Below are 22,391 nucleotides of genomic sequence, written 5' to 3'. Positions count from 1 at the left end.
CTTTGTAGGGTCCTGGCAAAGCATGAGACTGCCTGGTCAAATCAGAAGCTTGTGGGCACATTACATTCTCATTCACACAAACTGATTTCCTTTGAGTTTCCTTTTGAAACTCTTTTTCCTTAGGCTATGCTGTTTTTGTTGGATATAGTATGAGGTATTGATTATTACATTATTTTTAAAAGTCCCTCTCCAAGAAGGAAAAGGTATTCTTCCCCTTCTATATTCTGTCTTTGTGCACAGTCCCTTTCATCACAGCTCCTCTTGTTGGTCTGTTCCCTTAGCAATCAGGTCTTCTTCCTAAGCAGTCTTTGTCATTTATAGGTTTTCTATTACTTTCTCTGTAACTAGCATTTATTCAAGCTTCCATCTAACAGGCACTTTTAAAAGGTTTTCTCATTTTGGTCCAACCATGTTTTTCTTTCTTCTACTTCCTTTCATCCAGAATATATTGAAATGTTCCAAAGAAGGAACTAAAATTGTCCATAAAGGAAAAGGTGGGCTGGAAGTTTCTTTGTTGCCAAAGGTCTTTGTGACTTCTATTACCTTTCCTTCCTCTTGTTATTTGGAGTGAGTGGCGGTGGTGAGGGTGGGCATGGATATAAGAAGTGACGATGAGTTAACCTGTGATTGCAAAAGCATGCAGGAAAAGTTCTCTTTGCCCTATTGATTTTGAAATCAGAAAGACTTTATTTTGAACTCTGAAATGAGTGCTTTTACTGTCTTTTTAAAGATCAGTGCATTTCCTTCCGGATTTAAAAATAAATGTTGATATTTAATGTACCCAGAATTTATGTGTGAGACTGAGGTTGGAGCCATCTTGGTTCTAGTCTAAATGAATGCATTGTATCAATACCATTTGTTGATTAATCTGTCTTTTGCTTACTGAGCTCAAATTTCGTCTTGATCATATGCTATATGGATCATATATAGGTCTGTTTCTGGATTAGTTATTCTGATCCGATGATTTTTCTATCCTTGTGCCAGTATCACACGTTTTAATTACTGTTGGAAAGCATGAGCTTCTGAGCCAGAATATCCATGGATACTCGTAATTCACTTTTCTGTGAGAATAAAAGGGTAGTTGCAGAATCCGTTGTTCCTACAAGCCATCTGGTATTCCCAACACTTGTAAAAATAATGTAAAACAATACTTTAGACTTCGATTTGGCTAATTTAGAAATCATTTTTAATATTGTCGTTAATGAGACACACTCTTTGATCTAAAGAGAAGTAAAATTCCAGATGATTAATTAATAAGATGATTATTTCACAGAGAATAAGCAGTTTATTTTCATATTCTGGAAAACAAACCGACTTGGGCTCTGCTTTTCTCTCAATCTTGGCCCTTGGCATCGTCAAGATGAATGACAGCAGCTGTGTTGGATCTTCCTGGCAGCAACCTGGATAAATGCTTTGGGCCCTAAAGCCATTATCAAGGTCAAGTTGTCATGATCATCCTGCTCCACACAGCCACACTAAGTTTTTAATACCATCCTGCACTATCCATGTACTCTGCGGCCCCTGACCCATCCATTCAGACACTCCCAATCTTTCACATTACCTTCTCTTCCAGGAAATCTGCTGTGCACTCTTGCAACACTTGGGCTTCCTATTGTTGGAGTACCATGGCCTTGGGGACTGACCATGCAGACCAACTGTACCAGGAGATGTAAACGCTGAGCACTAAGATCACCCTTTGATTTTCTTTGTGTCACTGAATCTAGCTCTCAGCTTAGTGAAAACCAATGAATGAATGAAATAATCCATAATCGCCTTCTGCAGCCTCATAAAACAAGCATGGGTGAACAGTGCAGACTCCTCTTGCCTTTCGCTCCCTCTGTAGCATCTGTAGATATGGCCTGGAGATCCTTGGGAAGAGCTTTGAGTCTCAGAAGCTCATGGTTCTCAGGTCTCAGATTTCCAAAAGGCATCGTGGGTGGTTCATCTCATCACAGGGTCTGTGATGAGGGATTTTCCTCCTTTCTGGTCCTTCAGAGTTAAGCAAATAAGAATGTGAGGTCAACAGGTCAGAATGATAGCACAGCAGGCTTAGCATACACTTGGGATACAGGAGACCCAGATTAGTTTCTCAGACTACACAGTCCCCTGATTACTTCGAGTGATTCCCCCAAACTCATACCAGCAGAGCCAGAAGTAGCCACTTTGCACCTCCAGGTGTTGCACCAAAACAAAACAAAATTAAACAATAAAGAATGTGGAACTGAAAATAGAAACCTGGAAGCAGAGATGGAGTGAATGATGGGCTGTTTGGGAGTGGAACACACACTTGAACTTGACCATCTGTTTCCAGACTCTCAACTCCTTCAAAACATATCTTGGCTGGAAGTGGGGCTTGAAGGCAGTTTTCCTGTGTCTTGGGGAAGGAATGCAGCTTCAGTATATAGATTGTCTTCGGCCTCTGACTGAAAATCTCCAACATCTTTAGGAGTGGGGAGATCTGTTCACAGACTATTGTACACTGACCATTGACTTCTTCCATGATGGAATTATTGCTCAGCTGATATAAATATTGATGAAAGAGATAAGAATTTTAGTAGACCCAGATAGGAATCAACATTACTGAACAACATTGTGGAACAACAGTTGAAGTCTTGTTTTTTGTGCCTGGCATCACATAGCCTTGTTTGCAGCCTACCCAGATTCATTTCTCAGCACCTTATATAGTTCCCTAAGCTCCCCCAGGAGTGATCCCTGAGCAGTCCAGAAGTAAGTCCCAAGCACAGGTGGTGTGGCCCCCAAATGCTTGCCTCCTACCAAAAATCACATTAACTTTAAAATTAGGAAGAAGAGGGAGTTAGTTTTTGTTTTTTGTTTGTTTGGTATTTTTTGTTGTTGTTGTTGTTTGGTTTTTGGTTTTGGGGTCACACCTGGCAGCGCTCAGGGGCTACTCCTGGCTCTACACTCAGAAATCGCTCCTGGCATGCTTGGGGGACCATATGGGATGCCGGGATTTGAACCACCATCCTTCTGCATGCAAAGCACACGCCCTACCGCTGTGCTATCTCTCTGGCCCAGGGAGTTAGTATTTTTGTTTCATTTTGTTTTGTTCTGTTTTGAAGCATATTTGGTGATGCTTCCAGACTCTGCACTCAGGAATTACTCCTGCCAGTACTTGGCAGACCATATGGGATGCAATGGATCGAACCTGGGTCAGCCACCTACAAAGCAAGTACCTTATTCCATTGTACTGTTTCTCTGAACTCAGGAGTTAGTATTTACTGAGTAACGGTCACAGCTTTCAGAGGATTATAGAAGAGCTCTTTCACTCTTTGGGCTTTCATTGAGGTAATCTTCCCACAGTACATGATGATTGGGGAAAGTTGCTCAGCTGAAGTGCTGTCTTTGGTTGTTATGGGGAGGGGAAGAGCCACACCTGATAGTATTTAGGGATAACCTGGCTTTGTACTTAGGGGAACCTATCTGGACCTCCCACATATGTGTGGCCTCTTAAACACTGTTGCCCACCCTGGAGGGTTGACTGTGGAAACGGTTGCTCTGTTTCTTATCATCCCAGGCTAGGATCCCTCATTCCACCCTGAGTTTAAGGAACTATATGGAAGGGGGGGGGGGAGGAAAGATAGCACAGCGGTAAGGCGTTTGCCTTGCATGCAGCTGACCTAGGAGGGACCCGGTTTGATTCCCAGCATCCTGTATAGTCCCCCAGACTGCCAGGGGCGATTTCTGAGTGCAGAAGCCAGGAGTAACCCCTGAGCACCTCTGGGTGTGGCCCAAAAACCAATGAATCAATCAATCAATAAAGTTTTTTTTTTTTAAATAAAAGGAACTATATGAGCCGCACTGCTCAGCTCTTTATCCTGTGGACTTGGCTTGGTGATTAGAGAAGTAATCCTTGCTCTGCTGCCACTTATTGCTTGTAAACATTTTCCCATGTTTGTCATGCTTATAATTTTGAGAGCTTCCATAAATCCCATTGAATGATGCATCAAAGCTTAATTGGCTGAATGGCTAGACTATGAGATACTTTGCAGTATTTTGCGATAATAAATTACAAACAGCCGATCATGCGAAAACTAGGATAAGGCAGTGGATGAGAACACAGCTCATCTGCACTTGAATCTTAGAACTGTCCCTCCTCTCCCCAAACTGTGTGATTTTAGGCAGGTTGCTTAATTCTCTGTGCCTCTGTTTCCTAATGCACAGAGAAGAGAGAATACTGTCTCCTAAAATGGGGAGGTCTCACTCTGCCAATCCAGACTGCTGGCCCTGTTCTGGCTCCTTTCAAGCATCATCTTTTGGGTGATTCAGAAGGTGGCTCAGAGACGAGCAATCACTCAAGTTGTGCAGCTACAGTAACATGGCCACAACTCAGCAGCTTAGAACAACACACACTGACACTTTTGTAGATGAGAAAGCAACCCAGTCTGAAGCAGGCTCCTTCACTCAGACTCCACAGAGACTCAAAAGCCCGATGAGCTTGAGCAGTTCCTCCATCTTCAGTCAACCACCACAGATCATTCCTTCATCCTGTCTGTCTCTGCTCCTCTCCGATCTTCTGCTCTGCTTTAGAAGATGACTAGATGGATGCCTACATCTATGTTTACTGGCTTATCCAGGATGTCCCCATTTAGTTAAAATTATTTTTTGTTTGTTGTTTGTGGGACATATCTGGCAATGCTGAGTGGTCACATCTGGCTCTGTACTCAGAAATTACTCCTGGTAATGCTCAGGGACCATTTGGAATGCCATGAATCAAACCCATGTCAGCAACATGCAAGGCAAGTGCCCGACCTGCTATACTATTATTTCGACCCCGATGTCCCTATTTTAAAGGCATTTGAATAGGGCCATCAGTAATCTCACTTCCCATTTGCCATAGATCCTTACACACTCACTGTTTCTGGGGCTCAGGACATAGCTATATTGTGGGGACATCAGCCTGCCTTCCCCAGGCTTCTGGGCTTTGTCCCTGGTTCACTGAACAGACTGGTTCCAACTCAGGCCAGACCATGCACGGCTCTGGCTCTAGATCTGTAGGTACAAAGACACAAGCTCCTGCTCAGAGCCAGCACAGGGTGAGCCCCTCTCCGGGGTCCTTCTCTCTGTAAAGTACCCCTGACCTGGAAGGGGTGATAGCCCCCTAAAACTCTGAATGCCATGGTCTCCCCTCTATCTCCTCCATACCTTTGTCACAAACTCCTTACACTCACATTCTGAGTGCAAACTCTGAAATTTTGATCTTTGTGGCTTCTCATAGAAAGGAAGAGAAGCCCAGAGGTCTGGAGACAAGCTCAGAAGTCTTAGGTGCCACCAGAAACCTGTCATCATGACCTCACTTTATCCATCAGACACCCTCATTATGACCTCACCTCAGTTATTGCATCAAAGACCAATGGGCATGTCTCAGGCACCAGCCACAGTGGTTGCACCAAGACCTGGGAGACAGGTACAGATCTATTACAGGGCTCTGCCAGCCAGGCTCAGGCTGGAATGGGGGATGAAACTAAGGGGTCTCCAAAGTCTCTCCTGTGTTCTACTCTGGTTTTCCCCATGCCTGCCCCCAGCAACCTATCCCCCCACCCCCTGCTCCCTCTCCTGATGTCTTATTTCTCTCTGAGGATGGGGGGAAAGCCACTACATGCTTTATTTTTCCTCCCCACTGCACTATTTTTGAGGTATTTGAATTCATTTGAGAAAATCCACTGCAGCTCAAGGCTGGCTTCTCTTTGTTTCCATGGAGACATTTGGTCCCTAGGGGAAGGGACTAGGACTCAAAGTCCAAGTGAAAAAAAAAACCCTTTGGGAACCATGAAGTTAGAGAAGCTATATGTCCTCCCAGGACTTAAGGATAAAGTGGGGGTAAAGGCTGGAGAGACATTACAACAAGGAGGGCACTTGCTTTGCATGTGGCTAACCTGGATTTAATTCCTGGCACCATACACGATCCCCTGAGCATGTCCAGGAGTGATTCCTGACAGTGTAGAGCCACAAGTAAGTCCTGAGCACTGCCAAAACCAAAAACAAAACTAAAAGGAAAAGAAAAAAATAAATTAAAAACAAGGTATCATGGTAGTGTCTATCTCAGTAGCCACCCTTAACACATCCCAGTTAGGAAGGATTTGAGGTTTCTGCTTCAGCTGGCATTTGCCATGCTAAGCATTAGATTTTCAATGAGTGAGACAGAAGCTCTTTTCCATTGAAATTTCCTCTATTGATTCTGCTTTCAGCCTCTCTCTGAAGTTGAGATAAATATCACATCTATTTTTAGCTAAGTTTCCCTCCAAATCCACATACATAAAATTATTTAACTCCTTGAAGCCTCTGGGGTCTATTTTGAGCACATGATGTTAGATGTAGACCTAAATGAATTTCCACATCCCAATGCAATTAGTCCGACTTCATTTAATAAATAGGCTTTTATTTCCCCAGTGTCTGGTGTTGCTTATTTTAGTGTTTCCAGGTTCTCACATCTAACGGGCCTATTAGAGGCCTGTGAGCACTGAAGTGCAAGAGCTGTCTAGGGGCATTCTATGCTCTGGTCTGTGTTCAGTGATGAATGACAGCTCTTCCGGGTTCCTGATTCTCAGAGTTCCTTGTTAGCTGCTAAGACAAGGCCTCTAGATATATTTCTTTTGTCTTTAGGCAGTTGGATCGTTGCAGAAATCAAACACAGTTATGATTCATACTCTTTCCGTGTCGCCTGTCTTTTCTGCTCGGGTGATTGCCGAATCCTCTCTTTTCCCTGACAATGTAAATTTTTTATTAGATGCTGTCTTGGTGACTGTCATCTCACACTGTGAATGTTCTTGGAGTCTAGATTGGGCTTCTCGTCTTTCCATTATCACTTCCCTGTTTCACTAGTAGCTTAATTTTATTTCCTTGTGTTGATCATTCTTGTCATTTTGGTTCTATTGTGAAAGATATAGTTTTGGAGCCACACTTGGCTGTGCTCAGGGCTTTTGTGCTCCTGTCTTTGTGCTCAGGGGTCACTCCTGGCAGGGCTTCTGGGACCATATGGGTTGCCAGGAATTTGACCTAGGGCTGACCTAATGCAAGGCACATGCCTTGCCCCTTGTACTATATCTCTCCAGTCCACATCTCATTCTTTATATAGTTTGATTTCTTTTCTTTTTCTTTTTACTATGCCTGGGAGCCATCTCCTGTGATACTTGACTTGGCAATGCCTGGCTGACAGTTTAAGACATGGACTGAGTGATTCAATGCTGTTTGAAAACACCATAACACTCCCTAAATAGCCCCCATTTGTGCTCAGAGGGCCCCAAAGCCATTCCCAACAGTGCTCAGTGGTACATGTAGTGCTGGGGATAAAGTCAGGGTTTTGAGCATGCAAGACAGAGCCCAGAAGCTATCTCTCTGACCTCCAGACTTGATATCCTTATTTCTTTCTTTTTTAATAAATTTTTATTGTGACCAAAGTGCATTACAAATCTTTCACAGTAATATTTACGGTATATAGTGACAATGAATGAGGGGTGTTCCTACCACCAGTGTTGTCCTCCCTCCACCCCTGTTCCCAAGACGCATCCCATATTTCCTATACCCCCCAGAATGCTAGTATTACTGGTCTCCACTTTACAGCTTGTTGTAGATTGGGTATTTATTCTGTTGTCATTAACTTTGGGTTTGGTGTTCAAGTCTGATCATTTTTTATTTCCACTACATGTTCATATGATTGGTCCTGGTATCTTCCTTCCCTCCCCTCAATTAATGAGGCTGAATGATTCAATTTATGTAATTCTGTTGGAGATAAAAAGGATAAGAAAAGGAAAGGAAAAAATTTGGTAGCAACTACCAAAAAAAATGCACCCAGCAAAAAATGTCACCAAATAATAACCACAAGAGTGAAAAAGAAAAAATAAGTGGAGGAAAAAAGAGAAGGAAAATAATATCAAAACAAAACAAAACAAAACAAAACAAGAAAAAGAGGGAGTGCTGGAGTGGCAGAGTTTGGTGTTCCCCCACTTTTTTTTTTGCATAGGCACGGTAGATGTCCTGATTTCTATACCTGTACCTATGTCAGCAACCTCCTCCATTAGTATCAATTGAAGACAGTGAGACAGCAAGGATAATAAGGGATCTAAGTGTGGTGCCTGGTAGCAAGTAGGTATACGGGTTCTGATCATTTATGTGGCTCAAGAAAATCAAAGCAGTCTGGGCCACTAGGTAGGGATGTAGCTTCCCACTCAGGGAAAACAAGGAAGACAATTTGTGTGCCCCCCTCCCCCAGCTTCCTGCCAGCAGACACTTGAGGGATCAGCACATAACCCTCTGAGATGTATTCCTCGAAAGTTCCCATTAACCTTTCAAAATAGAGTTTTGTAGGGCCGGAGTGATTATACAGTGGTAGGGTATTTGTCTTGCATGGAGCCGACCCAGGATAGACCTGGGTTCAATCCCCCGCATCCTATATGATTCCCGGCATCCCAAATGGTCCCCAGAGGCTGCCAGGAGCTATTTCTGAGCACAGAGCCAAGAGTAACCCCTGAGTGCCATCGTGGGTATGGCCCCAAAACAAAAACAAACAAACAAAAAATAGAATTTTGCTTCTTAAAACCAATCATTTGAAGCTTCCATTGTGAAAAAGTGCTCATTTTCTAAGTAGTTGAAAGGTAGAGATGGGTACAGACACAAGCACCATATTTGAGGTGAGGTTGTAAGTTACTTAGCCTGAAACCTCTCCTGAATTGCTGGAAAGGGGCCATCACTGGTCTCACATAAGATCCTGGGAGTATGTATCCACAGCCTTGGCAAACTCTTTGCTCTGCTTCCCCAGAAGCTCCAGTACCTGCCTTTGTGCGCCTTTGTAAAGGATGGTAGTATCCAGCAGGAATGAGCTCAAGGCCAGAGTCTAGATGTAAGTATCCACTCATCTCTGTCCCCCTCTTTATTTACACAATTCACCAGAAAGTCACTCAGTTCTATCTCAAAAAGAGTCTTTTCTCTCCTTCTCTTCTACCTCGAACCATAGATGATCTTAAATGAAGCTGCTAATTAAAAACTACCCTTACACCTCTACAGCTTTGTTTTGTTTGGGGGCCATATCCATGGCAATGCACAGGGATTACTTCTGGTTCTGCACTCAGGAATCATTCCTGGTGGTGCTTGGAAGAACAAACCCAGGTCAGCTGCATACAAGGCAAGCACCTTACTCATGATACTACCTCTCTAGTCCCCCCTCCCTGATCCATGTTGTTTAGGAGTGATTGTTGCTTAGTCCCTCTGACCCTGCCTCTCCTTTGTCAAACCTTAATTCCGAGAGCTGCAAGTCTTTCCTTCCTCTCTACATTGTCTCTTCCCTCTCCCCTCCCTGACACATCCTCCTCACATCTTCCTTGGAATCCCAATTCCTCCGTCCCTGCTCTCTCACCACCTTCCAGGGTCCTTATTTTCCAAGATGAGCTCAGAAAGGAAGGGAGGTTGCTGAGGCTGGGTTTGAGGCTGATGGTATGAGTCATTGGGACCAGCGCTGGTAAGCCCTGCTCACATTTAGTCATGAAATTAATGAGCAAATCAACGGGGAACTGATTATTCCAAAAATAAATGATAGATTCAGCTTCTTTCTTTTGGAAGTAAGCCTTTGAAGTCCCACAACTTTTTCTTGATGAGAGTGAAATGAAAAGATATTTGCAATTTTAATTTTATATTCCTTTTATGTAAAAATACAAAAGAAGGAATAAGAAATATCAACAAGATCAAAGGAAATGGGAAAATGACAAAGAGGGGGAACAGTGGTATTTGGCCATGCCATTTATAGACTCTTGTAAAGACATGAATAATACAGAATAAATCACTCTGAGTTGTTCAGGAAAACAGTGTTCGTACTTATTATTGGGACTACAGATTCTGAGTGGGGGAAGGAGTCCAGAGGGAAAGTTTTTAATGATGCAAGGGAGAAAGTTCAGGAAGTTTCTAGTTTACAATGAAACTAGGAAACCAAAGGGAGCTGAATATATAAGAAGTAAAAGTGAATGTTGATGGTCTCTGAACTTGGTCAAGTTCATGGACTTTGCAAAAGGTATTCCAATTGCCCAATCATTTTTGCTTACTTTGCAAAGTTATTTCAAAGCACTGAGATTCAGGAATCTCATTCAGATCCTAGAATCCCTGAATTGTGGCCTGGCTATCTTGTTCTGTCTTTTTATACTTTTTTTTTTTTTTTTTTGGCTTTTGGGCCACACCCGGCTATGCTCAGGGGTTACTCCTTGCTGTCTGCACAGAAATAGCTCCTGGCAGGCACGGGGGACCAGATGGGACACCGGGATTTGAACCAACCACCTTTGGTCCTGGATCGGCTGCTTGCAAGGCAAACACCACTGTGCTATCTCTCTGGGCCCTTTTTATACTGTTCTTTTTTCTCACACCATTCCCCTCTTTAGGACTACACAGAAAAAGAAATTATATCTCTACTTTCCACTAGGGATGGAAAGAAAGTGTGGTATAGAGGGAGAAAAGAGATCCTGTGGACAGTGAACCAGTTGAATTCTATGGTTGTCTCATGAACTCATGGCAGTGGCCTCTCAGGATGAAAGGTCTTTGAGAAGACTCATTTATGATCTGATAGGACATAAGAAATCATGATAAATCAAGATTCCAGTAGTGGAGAAGATTGCTTGCTCTTCCCCTCTTCACTCACCTATTCATTCATCCATCCATCCTCTCCCTCTTTCCAGAAAAGAGAATAAATCTTGAAAGTTACTAACAATGACAACAAAAATATTCAATTAGTAAGACACCAGAAATGTAAATTAGAACTAGGAAAATTAGGTGAAGACCAGAGTGAGATTGTTACACAGAATCCACATGTACAAGTCCTAAGTACCAGCTAGGGATCAAGCTACATCCTGTTTCTGGGCTTCCAGCAGCCAATGGGAAGAGGATCTAGAACAATCTAGAATCTATGATTCTTCTCCTTGACTTCGTGTCTTTAGGTAAACACAAAATCACTTAAAAAAAAAAGACATTGCTTTACTACTTCTGAGACCAAAAGGAATTTTTTAGGGACCTTGTAGCAGAGCAGGATTAAGGTATAGCCAGGAGAAGACTCGAAGGCTAGTGATGATGCCAAATCCCTGTAGGGGGAGTGTGGGGTGTTTTTAAGGAAACAAGGAGGCCATTAGCTTGGGTCAGCTATGAAGGGCTGGTGCTGAAGATGGAGACAGTTCAGGATCTGCAGATCCTCAAGACTGGTTATGACTAGCCAGTGCTGCAGTTCTGAAGCAGGTTGCCAAGTATTCAATCAGGCCATACTCTCCTAGTTCTAGGATCCCCACGCAAAGGTCAGAATTCAGCCCACTGACAGAAATCTTGGGCCTTCTCTCTGCTTGCTTCGTCCTGGGAACTTTGATCCTCTTCCACATCCTTTCCTAAGGGCTCGTCTTCTCCTGAGGTGAGTCTTTCCACCCACAAAGGTGGAGCCAGAGGAGGGAGCACTGCCACTCAGCTTCCCTTAACAGTGGCGCACTACATCTAACCAACACATAGAAAAATCAATAATACAAATGTGACAATGGGGAAGCAATGCAGGCCAACACCAGGCATAGAGAATGAAGATGGCAACTCTGATGTCTCAAAAATGGCCAACCACCTAGTTATTCTCAGATATGGAGTTTAGAGAAGAAATATGGACAATGTTCACTGAACTAAAAAAAAAAACAAAAACATAGATTGAGTTGAAAGAAACGCTAATAAGAATCAAGAGGATATGAAGATAGAAATCAGAAAACTCCAAACTGAAATAACAGGTCTGAAATATGCAGCAGAATAATTGAAAACCTCAGTGGGAAGTCTCTCCAATAGGGTAAACAGCAGCTGAGGATAGAATTAGTGAGCTGGAAGATGAGATGCATATCAACTTCATACAACAGAAGAGATTGGGAAAACACCTTAAAGCAAATGGAAAAATTACTCAATGGAAAAATTACTCAAAAAATGTGAACAGATGAAAATAAAAGTCATTGATAAGCTCAACAGAAACAACTGAAGAATTATTGGAGTCCCAGAGACCTAGAAAGAAAATACCCAGGAAGAATCAACAGTCAAGGACATCATTATAGAGAAACTACCAGAGCTAAAGACTACATGCACTAGAATTCAGCCCACTAATTCCAAGGCAGAAGCTGCCAATGTGACCAAAAGATAATATACCCTCAATATAGCTCCCCAAGAGATCTGCTGGCAGTGAGAGGACTTCTGAGAGCAAAATGGAAAAGGTACACCTCAAACTACAAAAAAAACCATTGTAAAGCAGTACAGAAACCCACATGGGGAGTGGGAGAAAATTGTAATATTGAGGACTCAATTAGTAACAGCCACCTATAGAATCTCTTCAGGACTTCAGAATGGAAAATCATAGATTATTTAATGAGTTCAAAGAAACAATGGAATGGATCACTAATAAAACACATTAGGATATGAAAATAGAAATGAGAAAAATACAAACAAAAGTGTCAGAAATGAAAAACCTGGTAGGTGAAATAAAAAACTCATTGGAAGGACTCACCAGCAGAGTAACAGCTAATGAGGACAGAATCAGTGAGCTCGAAGATGAGGTGCAGAGAAGTGTCAGGACAGATTCTAATGCATCTGTATGTGGCTAAGGTGGAGGATGGTGGTGCGCAGGGCACCCTATCTCCACACTGACCTTCTTAGGTCTTCACTATTTACCCTGGTGCCAGAGGCTTAGAGTTTTTTTTGTTTTGTTTTGTTTTGTTTTTCGGCCACACCCGTTTGATGCTCAGGGGTTACTCCTGGCTAAGCGCTCAGAAATTGCCCCTGGCTTGGGGGGACCATATGGGACACTGGGTGATCGAACCTCGGTCCTTCCTTGGCTAGCGCTTGCAAGGCAGACACCTTGCCTCTAGCGCCACCTCACTGGCCCCGGCTTAGAGTTTTTATAAGCAGCATGAGCAACCTCCACCCCAGCTGGAATCACCCTGGACTAAGAAGTGGAACATAAGGACAGCCAATCACCAAGAGTCAGTGAGGCTGTCCTCTCAGACTATGACAGAAGGAACAGTGTCTTGATTTTGCTTCCTCTCCCTTGCAGATGTCTTTCCCTTGGTGCCTAATGATGAAATACTATAACCACTTTATGTTTGAAGTTTCCTGGTTGGCATCATTTTTGTCCCAATACACTTAATTTCATAGACTTCAGTTTGTCTGCTAGTTGTTGTGGTTGACTGGAAAACCAGTTGCATTGCTTTACTCCATAGCACAATGCTATATGTATGAGCTTAATTATTTATCATTGCTTAGTGAATTTGTCCATCAATAAATAAATAGTGAGCATCATCATGGTCAGCACCAATCCAGGCTACAGGGGCAGAGTTTCTTAAACACTGGAACAAAGCTGGAAACCTTGTATTTATTGAGCTTTTCTTCTGGTGGGGAGAGAAACCTATATAGGACAAAACAGGACAGTGGTGACCATTTCCATATGATGCCATGTGCCATAGGACTACTGACTCTGAGGAGAGAAGTGGGGAGAGTCAGAGTGAGATGAAGGGGACAATAGAAAAGTTAAGTTAAGGAGACCTCAAATAGATCTGATGTTTGACTGAGCACTACAGGAGATGAAGGGACTCTCCACACTATCCATATCTGCAGAGAAAAGAGTATTTGCAAGAAGAACAATACCAGTGACTCTCAAGTACATCACTAACCATTGCCCACACCCCTCTTGACCAACTTCAGGATTCACCAAAAAGCTCCCATTCCCCGGATGTGAGTCCATCAGTCATTACTCTATGGCTGGGAAGGGAGTGAGTACCTGGGTGGGGTCAATCTCCATCCTGAGCTTATGACAAATGAGAGGGTGCCATATCTCTGCTCAGATTCATCCCCCTTTCACTTTCAGGCTTCTCTCTTTAGTGACTTCTGAGCTGAGGCTAAAGCACTTAGTACTCATCACTTACACAGAGGAGTTAAAGCACAAGCACATTTGTAACTGCTTAAATGTTTATATGCCCCCATCACCTCCAAATGTGCATATGAAACCTACACCTCATATGAAATTGATGGGAGGTGGACTTAGAAAGCAGCCACTGGGTGATAGGATGGGATCCTCATGAATGGGATTTTTACCCTTATTCAATGACCCACTGAGAAGGCCTGAACTATGGACCAAGGAGTTGTCCCTCAGCACATCCCACATCTGACTGCATCTAAATGCAAATTTCTCAGAGAGATTTCTGTGAGAGATAAATGTCTGGACTTATACCTCTCTTTGCCTCTGCTCTTTTATAACAGTAGACTGGAGGAAGTTTGACATTATTGAACCCAAGGATCCAACTATAGAGACAAAGAATATCAACCAAGTGAGGAAATCCTGTCACCCACTGTTCATAGTTTGTAGCCCTGAGCACACCTTAGAAGAGTGTACCTCACATGAGGCATAGGTTTCATGTATAGGTTATACATGTGGGGGTGATGGGGGCATATGAATATTTAGGTAGATACAAATATGCTTCCCCTTTGTTTCTCTGTGTAGGTGATGTGTACTGATTGCTCCAGCGTCAGTTCAGAAGTCACCAAGGAGAGAGGCCTGGGAAAGGGGTTGAATCTGAGCAGAGATCTGACACTCTCTCTTTTGTCATATACTCAGAATGAAGATTGACTGACTCCACCCAACTACTTACTCCCTTCCCAATCACAGTGCAATGACTGATGGGCTCACATCCAGGGGAGTGGGAGCTCTTTGGTGAATCTTGTACTGCAAGGTGACTATTGACATATAGCAAGAAGAAGCTTCTAGAAATTTCTAGAAGAAATTTGGATCTGAGGGAATAAAGAAGGTAAGAATTTCATCTTGAGGTAGGGAGAGAACCAAAAAGGGTGGATTAGAAGGCTAGAGATCGACTTCTTCAAGAGGTACCTGGACAGGGGCTGGAGAGATAGCCTGGATGTAAGGCGTTTGCCTTTCATGCAGAAGGTCATCGGTTCGAATCCTGGCATCCCATATGGTCCCCCAAGCCTGCCAGGAGCGATTTCTGAGCATGAAGCCAGGAGTAACCCCTGAGAGCTGCCAAGTGTGACCCAAAAACCAAAAAAAAAGGTACCTGGACAGGTCAGAGGGAGTCAGACCTATGCAGCTAACAGACAGTCAACAGAACTGAAAAACGCTATGAGGACAGAGAAATACCTCCTTTCTTGGGGCAGAGGCCAGGCACTGAATTCAGGAAAGCTCCACTTTTCCTCCTGAAGATCATGATCGTAGGTCCCTGCATTCTGGCCAGACTGTTTTCCGCCAGCCTGTGGCCCCAAGTATGTGCCTGGGTCTTGCGCTCCCCCACCACCACCCCTGAAGCTCCAGAAAACTGAGTGTGTGATGATCATTGGTGAGAAGCCTGGTCTAAGGAGAAGGGGTGCTATGACCACTCTGCACCCCAGTTTGGTTCCAGCTAACCTTCCTGCAATGTACCCACAGTTGCAAGAATCTGGAGACAGTGCTGAGGGGTGTCCACCGACAAGAAGGCTTTCTGGTTTTGTTTTCTGTCTCTTGTTTGCTTTCAACTAACAGAACACATCAACAGATGCACAAGGCAGATGATGTCTGCATAGCATCTAGTTAAATACCAAGCAGCATTTGGGAGCCTGAGAGACTTTGGATTTGCAGGTGATGTGAAGCAATGCAGAGCCTTGAACCAACTGGTGGCTCCAAGCTCTCTCTCCCCACCAAGACCCATAGGAGCATCTGGTTTTTACTCCTGCATCCCCACTTTGTACTCCTGTCCCTAGACAGCCAACCATCCTGGTCTCATTGGATTTCTTCCCATAGACTTATGTCATCAGAACCCACAGTCTTCTCCCCCTCTTCAGTCCTGACTATCATCACTAGGAATCTCTGGAGCATGTTGTCACCCCCATCTGCATTGATCTCGTTGCTTTCGATCAAGTCCTGTCTACTACCTATCTGGTATCAGCAGGGGCTGAGGGGGTGTCTCCCAAGCCAGTCCCAATGGTGGTGAGTGATGACACAGAGTTTCCAGCCAAAAGTCTCTAGGGTTTGGGATGGCCCCATCATAGAGCCCTGGTTCTGCCGTACTGAAGCTGCTCTTGCTTCTCTAGATTCCGTAGCACCCGAGCCCTGTTCACCTCTTCTCCCTCAGTCCTTTCGTCACTGACAGTGGGATCCTGCAGGGATCCTGTCAGGACACAGGAAGAAGAGGACCCCTCAAGGGGTGAGGACAAGTACTCTATGTCGGCCATATGAGAAATAATTTTGGGGGGGTCACACCTGGCAGCGCACAGGGGTTCCTCCTGGCTCTACACTCAGAAATCACTCCTGGCACGCTTGGGGGGCCATATGATATGCCGAGATTTGAACCACTGTCCTCCTGCATGCAAGGCAAAATGCCTTACCTCCATGCTATCTCTTCGGCCCCATATGAGAAATTTTACCAACTCCCTGGTTCCTCTTGTATTTCTTCTTCTATAGAGCCTAGAAAGAAAAATATACTTGATACTTCTAGACACTCTTTTTATGGGTTGGGGGGACAAATTAGTTTTATGCTCTTGTTGTGGTCAAGAAAACAAAAGTAGAATCTACTGGAGAGGGTTTTCACTGAAGGTTAAGGAAAAAAGAACCAAAGCCTTGAAAGCAGAAATTCTGCTTCCTGTTCGAAGAGAAATCATATATGATCTCTGAAGACACAACAGCCATCTTGTGACCAGGAAGACAAAAGCACCAATGTCAAAATGGAAAAGGAGAAAGAGCAGAGACTCAGACTTGGAACTTAATGAAGGAATCAAATGTACTCTGGAAGGCCCCGAGTTACACAGGCAGGACTGCCCTTAGCTACCAGTCACAATGGGTCATGATCTCTCTCCTTTGGATTCCTACTATTTTTCTTCTTGGTATTGGAGACTCTGGCTATTTAGAAAAGGTGTATGTCTTTCCCCCTCTCATTATTTCCCTTATCATTCATTTCCCTTTCTCTTTACAGACTTCCTGATGTCTTCCACCACTCTGCAATCTTAGCAATTTTCTAGGATTGGAGGAAGGATTTTCATGCCAGCAGGCAACTGCACCAGAGACTGTAAAATCTCAGTCTGTGAGTCAACTCCTCCTGGACATTGTTTCCTGACTCTGCACACCCACATCTCATCAGCACTAAAACTTATTGATTTTACCCTCTGCGTGGCTCTGGATTCTTCCAGGTTCTCCAACAAGACAGACCGACTGTCCAGTCTCACCAAAATTCTTGCTACCTTCTTCCCCCTCATGAGCTTTCCCTTCTGGGCATTAGCTTTGAGCCTTCACAACTGTAGGCAAGGAACAAGTCACTGCAGTCAGACTCTGATCTAGGAGGCAGCTGACAGTGCATTAGATGGTTGGACTAAGAGTTGAGAATATTTAAAAACAGTTTTTTTACATAAATATTTCAACACTGCCAGATATGGCCCAAAATGTACTCTCCTCAAAAAGAGATTTGTCTGTCTAATATTCTCTACTACAAGCAGTGACCCCTAACTGGCTCATAACTATCACTTAGAATGAAATTCAACAGAGTAGAAAGTTTGATACCCAGGGTCAGAGAGATAGTAAAGCTTGCTTTGAATGTTGTTGGGTCCCATTTACACCTTGATTGGTTATAGATGGATCCTCAAAGAGCTCCCAGAATGAGAAATTGATTCTCATTCCCCTATTCCCTAGGGGGCGGGGAGGAGATCTTGATAATATTTATCCAAAGCAGACCTAGCTTCTCTCCCCAGAACATCATATGATCCCCTAAGCCTGACCTCTAGCCAGGAATATACACTGAGTACTCTGAATGTGGCCCCAAAACCAGGAAAAAGGGGGAAAAAAAGATGAGGGTTGCGGAGAGATAGCACAGCAGTAGGGTGATTACCTTGCATGCAGCAGGTCCAGGATGGACCTGGGTTCAATACCTGACATTCCATATAGTTCCCTGAGCCTGCCAGGAGCAATTTCTTAACACAGAGCCAGAAGAGTAACCCCTGAGCACTGCCGGATATGGTCCAAAAAAAAAAAAAAAGATGAGATTGTATTGCAAGGATAAATATTGGCTCATGCTAGATTATACCTTGTTTAATCCAAAACAAAAATGCATGGATCATCCCTGGTTCCACTGTATTTGTTTGTTTTTTTAAAAACTCGGTTTTACCCCAAAACAGAAACTGTCTTACATGCAAACCTGGGCAGGACTGGCTCAAAATAGCCCGAGCTATTAGTCACGAGGGGGTGGTCTCTGCACTCAATAAAAATGACAGTTTGGGCAGGCAGTTTGATTTTGATTGCCAGACAATACATGTTTGACCCTCAGCCTGGTCTGGATTATTTCATGCAACAACCCTGCTTCAGACACATTTACCCAGGGTTGGAAATACAGCATGTGTAGTGATTTTACAGGCTCAGGTAACCTTTAATTCTGTTACTTATACATGTACTGAAATTACTTGAAACATAAATATGTATTTGTTTGTATGAGTCTTCTGCTATCATTAAGTGCCCCCAATTATAAATATTTGAAGAGGAGAAAGATGTGTGTGATAGGAATGCCTCTGAAATGATTCTGAGAATGCCTATAGATGCAACACCCAATTTACAAGGCCTAATTTCTTCTGAGTGACAATAAATAAAAATTCTTATTTGAAAAAAACTAAAGACTCCCCCTTCTCTTTCTCCACTAACCCACTCTCTCCTGAGGAATTCACTTGGTTTTTGATGTCAGGGGTTACTTGTTGGAAAAAGTCTTGCTTCCTCACAAGCTTTCTAACAACTGAACCTAAAATGAAAGGGTTTCATGTCTGTGGGACTTCTCAGCCGCACTAAGAATGTGCAACATAGAATTCTCCACCCCATGTTTCTTAAGCATTTTCTACTTGAGAAATGCAACCTTGCCCCCAATTGCCTTGAATTCAGGATGCAGTTGACTTGGAATTAGTTTGAGGTCATTGTGCCTTCAGGGACCTTTTACAGATACCACATTTTTTCCCCTAACCCTGAAAAATCCCACATTCAGTGATTCAAGCCCAGGGGGTATGACCCTACAGGTTCAGAATCCAGGTACTGGACAATATGGGTAGTAAGAAGCTGAAATCCAAAGCTCTTCCAATGTGAGAAAAGCTTTGACTGGACTCTTAAAAGAAGTCAGTGGATAACTGGACCTCACTCCTGCCCACCCACCACCCCCTATCCTCTGAGCAAACCTGCTGCTACCTTCCTTCAGCAAACACCTGGCACACGGAATTGCTGAGTTTGCTGCCACTGGTCCAAGTGGGACTGACTCTGGAGAAGATGCTCTGGAGGTTCTGCCCACCCAGGGAAGGCCCTGCCAGTCCAGACAGAGCCCATCCTCCAGAAGAAGGTGTTGTAAGGGAGGTCTTGGGACCTGTGTGGGACTCACATGTAGATAGAAAGGGCAGGAAAATCCATTCAGGTTAAGGGGAGAACTTTGGGGAGTAAATGGGTGGGAGGAAAGGCAGGAATAGTGCCAAGACACTGCCCCTCTGGAAGGAACTGGTGAAGCTCTTTGGGAGCTGAACTGGGGAGAGGAAAAACCAGCACAGGGAGGGCTGTGGGGGAGCTTCAGAGACCTCCAAGTTTCACCTTCAACAGCTCCACTGACTGGGGAGTGGAGGGACCAACAAGAATCTGGCCAAGCCTCTACAGTGCAAGAGGCGTTCCAGCCAGGGAGCCTTTTTGAGTCTTCAGGGTTCTCTGGCCACTGCCTGAGCCATCCTGGTTACAGGATACCTGGTTCCTATCCCTGTCTCACCAACTACACAAGTACTTACAGCTTCCCTTCATGAACTGTCCAAACCACCACCTGCAGTCAGATTCCTGTGGTCTGGCCAAGCCTAGGACAGCACTTGGGACAGGATCACCCTTCCACGCAGGTTCTGGGTTTTAGGCATGGTAAACACATGGGTTTCTGGGCTTCCACCGGATGGAGAACAGGAAGGAAGCTGTAGATCCCAAGGGCCCAGTGCTCACAAGCAAGTTCTTGGTCTGGTTCCCGACCCAGCTTCCATAATCCTGGAAATTTGATGGAAAAGCTCAAGCCGAAGTTTATTGTAAAGTAAATCTAGGTAAAAGCCCAAACAAAGGTGTTCCCTCATCTTCCTTTTTTCCCTAATCTCTTCTTTAAGTGGGGGGGGGGGCGGGGAAGGAAGGGAGAAAGAGAGGAGAGAGAGAAAGAGAAAGAGAGGAGAGGAGAAGTGAGAGAAGAGGAGAGGAGAGAGAGGAGGGGAACAGAGACAGTGAGACAGAGAGAGCAACAGAGACAGAGAGTGATAGAGAGAGATATGGCAGAGAGAACTGACTCCAATGAATATCTTTTCTGACTGCTTGGTATTATTTCTCTGCTGCTACCCTACTTCATCAAGACCCATCTGCTCAAGGGGTTAGAAACACAGTGCCTGGGGCGATCTCACCAGCTTGTGAAATTTTATTTTTATTTTACAGTTTATTATTTATAAAAACTGGTGGGTGCTGCCAATTTGGGCCTGGTGATGCCCTGGCAGTTGAGATAGTTTGCTTCTTTCCTTCCAGCTGGTCTGGCCAAGATGCAGGGGTACAAAGGGACAGTTGGAATAGAAGTGCCTCTTCCCTCAATATCTGTTGCAGACAGGATTCTGCATCTGATGGACCTGGTTGCCCCTCTGAATTGTGATGCTAGGAAACACTCACCTGTCATGCTTGGATACAAATTTGGTTTTTATACTGCAAGAACTTGAGTATTCACTTAGTCTCCTTTTTTTTTTTCCACATGTGAAATGGGATTATATGAGGGTGAACAGAAAGAAATCCCTTCTCAGAACTAGAACAAGTAATCAGTTCATGCTCGAAGTTCCTAGAGCTGCATGCTCAGAGACAAGAGGTTATTAACACATTCATTCACCTTGGCATGTCTAAGGATGTGTATATATGTTTGTATGTGCCTCATGTTTCACATATGTGAGCCAGAGATTATTGACATGTACATTCATTTTGGCATGTGTGAGTATGTGTCTGCATGTGATCATGTTTTATATGTGGTTCCATGCATATGTGTCATGTTTTATGTGTGGGTGCATAGATGTGTGGTATGAATTCTGCTGTGCATCTGTGCCACTTGTATGTGTAAATAAGTATTGTGTGTGTAGGTGTAGAGGGATGCCAGTAACTATCAGGCACCTAGCTGCAAGGACACAGAGGTTCAAAGACCAACACTCCCAAGAAAATTACAGAGGCCCCGTTTTCTGGGACCCCTTCCCATGGAAAGGAGTCTTGCTCCATATTCTTGGGGCTCCAGGGCATCCATCTCTCCATGCAGCTCAACCTCCCTTCTTCACTTCACTCACCTGGTCATCTGCTGCCCTCACCTGTCCATTTCAACCTCAGTCTCTCCAGGTCCCCATTAACACACAGGTATGTGGGGGCCAGATGGACATCATCCCGGGGGACAGTAGTGCTGCCTGTGTGTCCTTGTCCCCCCACAAAGTCTAGGCTGATTTGAGCACCTGCACTAAATTTGAGCAGGTATCAGGAACAAAGCTTTCTCTTGGGGAGGAAAAGAAAAGGGATCCTGGGACCTACACCGTCTAATTATTTGCCTAAATGAAGACTTTCTTTATTAATAAAATAAAAAAAGGGTGGGGGAGATGGTTAGTCACTACGGGCCATGTTCATCTTTCTTACACTGCACCAAGAAGCTTCTTAATCTGCTTTCTTTTTCATTTCTTGGCGTGTGCTCATGAGCCATTAACTGTTGTGCTGAAAAGCTGACATGAGCAGCCAGCAGCCTTCCGCCGGGGAGGGAGGAGGTGGGAATTCGTGGAGTTGAGAGTCGCTTTTCTGGGGACGAGTTTAGTCTGTCAGCTCTGACCTTTCCAGCCCAACTCAAAGCCTCTTCGACAAAAGCCCTGCCATTTAAACAAAGCGGCAAAGCCAGCCCACGGCTTCATTTTCTAGGCCGACCACTTTTGCACATCCTTCTTTCTTCTGAGCTGCCGCTAAAAAAGTCATTTGGCATTTCTGCCACTTCTGTTCTGCAGCTCTGAAAAACACAGGGGAATAACAGGTGGGGGAGATAGGAGAAGGAAGATGAAAGCGGCCACTCCTGCCCGGAGGTCCAATCCTGCCCAGCCTGCAGCCTGTGTCTGTTCATGGCTTTGTCGTGCTTTGAGAGCCAGAGATTGGACTGCAGGTGTCAGGAAGCGGTGAGACAGGTGAAAACCTGCTGCTGCATGCCACTATTTTTAGTCCCCATCCTATTTAAGTGCAAGTGATAACTTCAAGGTAAGTGGCAAGAGAAAATGAATCTGTTTTGCACAGTAATTGTTTTGCCCAAAAAAGGAATGAACAACCGCAAGGTATTCCCATGATTGCACATGTAGGGAAAAGCAAGAAGTGAGTTAGAGAAGATGGAGGGTGGGCTGCGGGTACC

This window comes from Suncus etruscus, chromosome 12 (assembly GCF_024139225.1).
Source record: "Suncus etruscus isolate mSunEtr1 chromosome 12, mSunEtr1.pri.cur, whole genome shotgun sequence".
Lineage (NCBI taxonomy): Eukaryota > Metazoa > Chordata > Mammalia > Eulipotyphla > Soricidae > Suncus > Suncus etruscus.
The sequence above is the reverse complement of the archived record's forward strand: the minus strand, read 5'-3'. Positions refer to the sequence as shown.